The sequence below is a fragment of the Brassica rapa genome, chromosome A07, assembly GCF_000309985.2.
Source record: "Brassica rapa cultivar Chiifu-401-42 chromosome A07, CAAS_Brap_v3.01, whole genome shotgun sequence".
In the NCBI taxonomy this organism is placed as follows: Eukaryota; Viridiplantae; Streptophyta; class Magnoliopsida; order Brassicales; family Brassicaceae; genus Brassica; species Brassica rapa.
Window position 1 is genome coordinate 15,139,385 of NC_024801.2, and position 8,161 is coordinate 15,147,545.

An 8,161-nucleotide genomic window follows, 5' to 3' on the forward strand; every position below is an offset into this window, starting at 1 on the left:
ACAGCACATGGTAGTTGCAGACCCGCTGCTGTCCATTTTAGTGACTACCTTTAAATAACGTATTTCGCTAAAAGCCAATGCATGTGCAGTGTTTATTTTTTCTTACTTACACCCTAAGTTCGTTGCCATTTATATACCTTATAATGTAAAAATAATGAGTTTTTCATGATTGTTTTCCAGATTGACATTTACACAGTGAAGCAGATTAAGATATAATCACAGATTAAAAAGTATAATCACCCACTAGCCGTTTCTTTTATTTATTTATTTCTGCATGCGTACTTCTCACACTCTTGTTGAAACATAGTAGAAATAAAAATGCAGAAACATAAGCTGAAATCCATGTACGGTTGACTTATTATTATCAACCAAAACTTGGGATTAACAGGAAGCACATGCTGGTTCGTAGATAAATACTAGTATAATACTAATAGCGTGGTCGGTAGTTGAAGTATTGAAGAGACTAGTGTTTTTTTGTAGTATTATATATCGTTTTCTATAGCTAATTAAAAACAATATTTAATATCTGATATAGTAAATGTATGATGGGCACTTTATATATTTGGTTCAATAATTCCGTGCTATAGATATTAATTTGAAAGGTGATATAGAAATGAAATAAATGAAAGGGGACATGCACATGATGTGGAAATGGACAAAAACCATACCGACTCACAATTATGAGATATCACATGATGATGCGGACAAGTCAACGCTTCTTATATCTAGGCCTTACGTCACAAATAGGCTGGGCTTAGCCCAGAAGACCATGTTTAAAAATACAAGCCCAGAACAATTAACAAATTCAGAAAATAAGTTTTTCTTTGTTTTGTTTATTCTAAACAGGCCCGTCTCTTTACTTTTTGAGGTTTCATGCGAGCTGTAATCATCTAACAACACACGAAATATTTTGCAAAAAAAAACCATGTGCAAAAACACGTCTTGCACTTACCTAGAAACGGACTTAATTCTAAAGGAGGATGGTTGGCAAGTTTCGCAGCCATCTTCAGCGATCTGTCAAAATCTGCGGGAGCTGCGAATTCAATGTTGGCTTTCGTGCAGCCATATTGTCCAACAAGATTGTCATCTTCTCCAAGTCCTACTGTCCGTATTTTTCAGTCCCTTTGAATCTGAATTTAATTGAAGAGTAATCCGTGTAAAGGTGTGATTTTGTTCAGAGTCGTGCTTATAGCCTTTAAAAAAAAAAGGCATTTAACCTTTTTTTTTTTGGTCAAAAAGGCATTTAACTAGGACCCCTAATTTTGTAAAAATTCCAGAGACCCTAATTACAAAAAAAATTTTTTACATAGTACTTAAAATATTCTCTTAATAACATTTTTATATTTATTTGATTCAGAATTTAACTTCTGTTTAAAATAACTATCAATATCTCTATATTTTAAATAAAATAATAAAGATTCTACTTCTAAAAATTGCAAATATTTAATCCACATTTGTCTTCTTTTATATACTATGAGTTAATTTTATTTTATATATTTATGGAAATTTGGTAAAAAAATATGAAATTTCGAATATATAGTTTATTATATTTAATTTAAATGCTAAGATTTTTGTTTTTTTAACGGATACCAACATTTCAATCCCAAATTTGTATCTTTGTTATTAACTTACAAATTCATATTTTTTATCATGATTTTAATTTTTTTAGTTTATAACATTTTTATGAAGAAGAATCAGAAACGTTGATGTAATAAATTCAAAAAAAACTCAGTGTTATATATATATATATATATATATACATATTTCAAATGTTTATATGATTCAAATTTAAATAAAACTATTATTAACAATATCATGTAAAATATATATTTTTAACTCGTCTCAGGCCTCCAAAAATCTTCGCACAGCACTGATTTTGTTTGGTACATTGCATATCTATTGCTTTCGCTCGAAACGAATTTGACTAAAAGGTTGATTGTTTGTAGTTTTTGGATTAGTTTTTGGTTTTTGTTTTTCCAAAAACCATTTAGCAACCAATCAAAATTTTAAAAGAATAGATTCCCTAAAATGTAGGAAAATTAGTTTTTGCAAATAACTGTTTTCTTAACACAAAAACCAAAAGCCAAGTTTTCATAGTTTTTTTCTTATCTTACGGTGGGTTTCCAATTTTTTTTAAATTGCTTTTATTTTATTTATATTTTAATATAAGAAAAAAATAAAAAATGATAATTACTGTAATCAAAAAAGGTTTAGTAAGATTCATTTTCTTACTATTGGTACTATTTATTAAAATTCGTGATATATATTCTTGTATTAATTTTTTTTAAACAAGAAATAAACTTCTAAAATAATTTTTTTTAATATCAGACCAAAAAATCATTAATCCAATTTTTGAGAAACCAGAAGGATAATAAAGTTTTAAATTCCGAATTCAAAATATATTTATAATTTTATACAGTACTTTCCTGAACTTATAAAAGTACATTTAAATTTTATTTAGTATATTTAAATAAACTAGCTATTGATATTTTTATTTATAATAATATGTGATTTATAAAATATTTTAAAAATACAACTATTTTTTTTAACTTTTTAATTATGTATTTTCATTTTTGAACTGCAGTAATTATGTTGTCATATATATATATCAGAATGGGGGAATTTTACTTCTACACTTTCTTTGGTACCACATTTCAAGTATACCACTAGTATGAAGACATTTTCACAAATACACTTTTCATTAATGACCAAAAGACCATACTAGCCCTAACCTTATCTCTCTCTCGCGATCCTCTTTTCTTTCTCTCTCTCTCGCGATCTTTTTTCTTCCTCTCTGCCTCCGATTCACCGGAGATCCACCATCTCTCTCTCATTCCACCGGTTCTCTGCGGTTCACTCTGCGGTTCACTTTGTCGACTCCTACTTCTGTACAAGATTCCCAACTGGTATGCATCTAATTTCTCCTTTTTTTGTTTGTGTCGATTAATTTTGCGAAATTTCGATTTTGTGGTTACTATAGTCGAAAATCAAACAAGATTGCTTTAGACTTCTAATCTGTACATGTCGATCTAAGATAAACAATTCTGATTGTGAAAACATTGAGTTTTGACAACTTAAGACCCTTTATAACCCTTTGTAAATCTGAGTTATTTTGTAATGTAATTGATATGTTCAGTTCCTGAGAAGCTGTGTTCAAGCTTATATGAGAGCCACAATCCTGCCAGCACACATTTGCTTTAATTGTTGGTGAATGGTCGATTCACAATAAGAAAGTTGGCAGAATCTGAAAGTTTTGTTTTTGGTTCTGCGTTTCTTAACAGTTGTGACTTACGTGTCTGTCTAGTACTCAATGTAGCTCAATATGTTAATTATTTACTCTAATCTCTTGCTTGTTTCTTGACCATAATACAACAAACAGAGCGGTAGAATCCAATGAGATGTGGAAGACTCAGGAGCAAGAAAACGAAAGGCTCAAAATAAAATCAAGAGAGGAAAGCAGCAACAGCAGTAGCCAAATGAAGTGGAGTAGTAGTTTCTCGAAAAGGAGTTTGGATAAGAAATGTAGCTCCATTAACGAGGAGAGAAAGATCACTCATCAATCATCATTGGACAAAAGATTGTACTTGGATGATGATGATGAAGGTTTAGGAGATGATGAGAATTGAGTCTTTTCTCCAATCACGGTATATATGTCTATTTGCTATAGCTTCTGTTACCTTTAGCTTCCTTCATCTTCTGAGTCTCTTTGTAAATGACAGGAACAAACGTGGGAGAGGCTCTGTTGGTCCTAGGATGGATGAAAATGTCCCTTATCTTCCCACCGAGAAGGTTGATCAATTGCAAAGTTCTGATACAAGGGAAAGGAAGGTAGTCTTGCTGCAGCTTGGGCTCTTGCTAATCTATATTATCTTGCATGTTAGAAAGCTCTTATAAGGGTTTATAAAACTATTTATAAGAACTTATAAATCATTTTTAAGGTTTTAAAAATATATTTATAAAAGTTTATGAATCTGTATATAAGGTTTGTAAAAATATTATAAGAGTTTAATAATCTTCATAACACAATTTATAAGAGTTAATAAATCTTTTTCAAGAGTTTATAAATCTTTACAAACATTTAGAAGTAAAATATTCATAAAGCTATTATAAGTGTCTATAATTCTAATATAAATGTTTGTAAATTATTTATAGTAAATAAAAGATTATTTATAATGGTTTATAAAACAATTAATAAGACTTTATAAAATCAGTCTATAAGGTTTTTTAAATATATTATTAAAGTATAATTCATTTATAAGAGTTTATAAAATCCGTTTATAAGGATTATAAATAATTAATAAATGTTTATGAATGATTTATGAAGATTTAGAAATCATTTATAAATATTTATCAATAGTTTATATATATTCCTCATGTGGTGGAAAACAGCAAGATGATGTAGCAGAGGTTTGTGGGGATATTGAGTTTGCTGTATAGTTCATAGCTAAGAATAAGAGCGAGTGTCTCCAAGAAGAATGGGGAGTGTTGGGGAAGTCTCCGGAGGCGGCTTTAGATGTGGATCAGACGATCTTCGTGGTTACGGCGGAAGACGTGGAGAGGAGCAAAAGACGGTGTTATGGGCAGCAAGAAACTTCTCCAGCAAGAAGATTTGCTTGCTTTACGTCCATCGTCCTGCTTGGCCTGCCTCCTGCAGTGAGAATCTTATGCTTCTCTTTCTCTCTGACTTAACTATTTTGTGGTGAATTATAGAATATTTATGGATGTTGAATTGTTCTTGAGTGTAGATTTGCTCATGAATCATGATTGAATCTTACCGAGTCTATATATATATCCTTTAGTTGATTGTGGATGATGTTAATGATGTACCTCTGTTTGCTAAGAAAATCTGAGAAATGATATAATTGTTTTATAAAGAAGAGGCAGAGAAACCATATCAAATTATATCATCATAATAAAATCCTTATAAGACTTTATAAAGATAATAAATAATTTATAAATATTTATAAATCATTTATGAAAATTCAGAAATCATTTATAAACCTTTATCAATAGTTTATATATATATTCCTATAAATGATTTATAAACCTTTATAAAATCACTTATAAGAATATACCAAATATTTATAAGGTTTTATAAAATCATTTATAAATATTTAGAAAGGTAATTTCATTTATAAAGTCTTAAAAATCATTTATAAGATTTTATAAATCTTTACATTTAGAAGTAAAATATTCATAAAGCTATTATAAGTTTAAAAAGTAAAATCGATGATATAAATACATGAAGATGCTCGTTACTAATTTTCTGAAAAACGAAACTAGAGTAAATGTAAAGTACAAATGATTTACAGCTTACAATCACTTATAAGAACACGTGTTATACATATATATATTACAGAAAGACATGTGTCTTGTTTCTCTTATATGTGTCAAAAACATATATATTACATATAAAAACACGTGTCTTATCTCTCTTTCTGCAACTCCAATCTTCTTGAAAATTGTGTTTCCTTCTGAAAACATAAAAACATAAGGCTAAATATATATATTGTTTTACGGTTTCTTTTATAAGGCCTTATAAATATAAAAATTGTAATAAATACCTCAAGCGGATTACCTTTATAAAATCACTTATAAATTTTATAAGAGCTTATAAAACCTTGTATCAACCATCTATAAAGTTTTTAAAACATATATAAATATTTATAAGATTTTATAAATCTTTTTCAAGAGTTTATAAATCTTTTTCAAGAGTTTATAAATCTTTTATAAGATTTTATAAATCTTTACATTTAGAAGTAAAATATTCATAAAGCTATTATAAGTTTAAAAAATAAAATCGGTGATATAAATACATGAAGATGCTCATTACTAATTTTCTGAAAAAAGAAACTAGAGTAAATGTAAAGTACAAATGATTTACAGCTTACAATCACTTATAAGAACACGTGTTACACATATATATTACAGAAAGACATGTGTCTTGTTTCTCTTATATGTGTCAAGAACATATATATTACATACAAAAACACGTGTCTTCTCTCTCTTTCTGCAACTCCAATCTTCTTAAAAATTGTGTTTCCCTATGAAAACATAAAAATATAAGGCTAAATATATATATATATATATATATATATATATATATATTGTTTTACGGTTTCTTTTATAAAACCTTATAAATATAAAAATTGTAATAAATACCTCAAGGGGGTTACCTTTATAAAATCACTTATAAATTTTATAAGAGCTTATAAAACCTTGTATCAACCATCTATAAAGTTTTTAAAACATATATAAATATTTATAAAACTATTTAAAAGGGTTTATAAAACTATTTACAAGAACTTATAAGCTATTTATAAGAGTTTTTACATTTATTTATAAGTGTTCATAAATTAATTTACAAGGTTTATAAATCTATTTATAAGAGTTTATAAATCACCAAATTAACCAACTTTTCACTATTTCTTTGCTTATTAAGGAACATCATTCTTTTACAGTCTTTTATAAGGCCTTATAAAAAAGTATAATTGAGTATTGAGATGATTGAGTATTGAGAGATACTTGAGGTTTCTGAATTTATAATGGTTTATAAAATTTATAAAGGGTTTACAAAACCACAATGTTAGATGAACGTCTCAGTTCTGCAGATGCACATAATATATCCAGACCAGATATATAGCCTTCTAGGACCTTTCTCACAGAAATAGCAAAAGCCTGATTAACAAGAGTATAGTGGCTCTTGTTATTGGCTTCTTCATTTTCACCTACTTTACAGCTCCCCCATGTCCCTCAACTTCCAACTTGAAGTTCATGAAATGGGTCTACGAAGTTATGGAGAAGAAAGACCAAAGAACCAAAACAGCCTATGTTTCAAAGAATCTGTCCCAAGGCGTCAGTGCTTGATAACCAATGCCACAAGCTCAGACTTTTGTGGGTTGTCCTATCAGCTGGCTCAGAGCATAATCCATAAGAGAGCTTATGTATGCTAATAAGAGAAGAACACCTTGCAGGGCATTCAACGCCAACCTAACCAAACTTAATTCCTATTAAAAAGCAACAAAATTGTCAGAGAATGTGGCCAAAAGTAGAAGTAGTCTCAATATACTTCTTTCATTTCATCTAAGCACTAAAGATATTCCATTGTTCTGTAATTGATTACTAAGAATAGAAATCTGAGAACATGACATCGTAATCTTCCCTAAGATAATGATTTCGTCGTAACTCAATACAGTACATCGAGTACTAAACTCAAATCAATAAATTGATACTTCTTTTCCCCCAAATCATTTCCTATTAGGTTTCCGATCCTAGCCACTCAAGTGAAATGCAAAGCTCATGTTTCCACGCATACAAACATGAAAAGCGTAAATGGTGAACTTACAGAGGCAAATGAAGAAGACGGAGGAGAAGCACGAGTTGGAAGAAGAAATTGGCAGCTCTGAGAATGTAAGGACTCTCAATTACTTGGTGGAAGGTAAAGCTCCTCCTGTTTGAGCTTCTCCAGAAGCGAATCAATGCTCGTCGCCACCGTCATTATTTCTCAATCGAGGAGAAAGTGAGAGATCGTCTTGTTCGCCTGAGCTTGTAGAGTTTTTCAGCTTCGTCGGAGAATTCGTCAGCGCCGTCCGGAGAACTCGTCAGGATCGTCGGATTTGATCACCGTCGAATTCGAAATCAATCTGGAAACTCTCAGATTTGGAATTGAGGAGAACGAGAGTAATTTAGGTTTAATTATTCAGGGTATAATGGTACTTTGTCTATTAAAATTTTAATGGTAAAGTTGAAAAGTGTAAAGTTGAAAAGTGGTATTGGAAAGTGGTTAGTGGCAATTCCCCTATCAGAATTGTGGTTCATATATCTAGCTCGCATTATTTTCTCTTATAAAATAAATTTATTTTTAAGTGGTAATATTTTGTATTATTTGTTGTTCATAGTAAGTATACTTTACTACTACTAATTTTTATTTCAACTCAAACAAAAATAATCATTCAAGTTTTCTAAAACCTAAAACTATACAAAAATCAGAAATTTTAGATAAATATTTTAATATTTTATAAAAAACAAAAACCAAAAGTCAGAAACCAAAATCACCATTCGTGTTTTTTCAAAAACTAAAATCTACTGCAAAATCAAAACTAGAAACTAAAAACCAAAATTTAAAAACTAAAAATCAAAAACCAAAAACTAAAAAATAAAA

General features: G+C 29.3%; 1 long non-coding RNA gene across 1 annotated transcript; it reads left to right on the plus strand.

The window, feature by feature from the left end:
- The first annotated feature begins 352 nt into the window (after positions 1-352).
- Positions 353-4,803, plus strand: LOC117126660. The gene is made up of 2 exons (XR_004449359.1): positions 353-3,644; positions 3,720-4,803. It is a non-coding gene; the product is annotated as an uncharacterized LOC117126660 (long non-coding RNA).
- Positions 4,804-8,161: the final 3,358 nt, after the last annotated feature.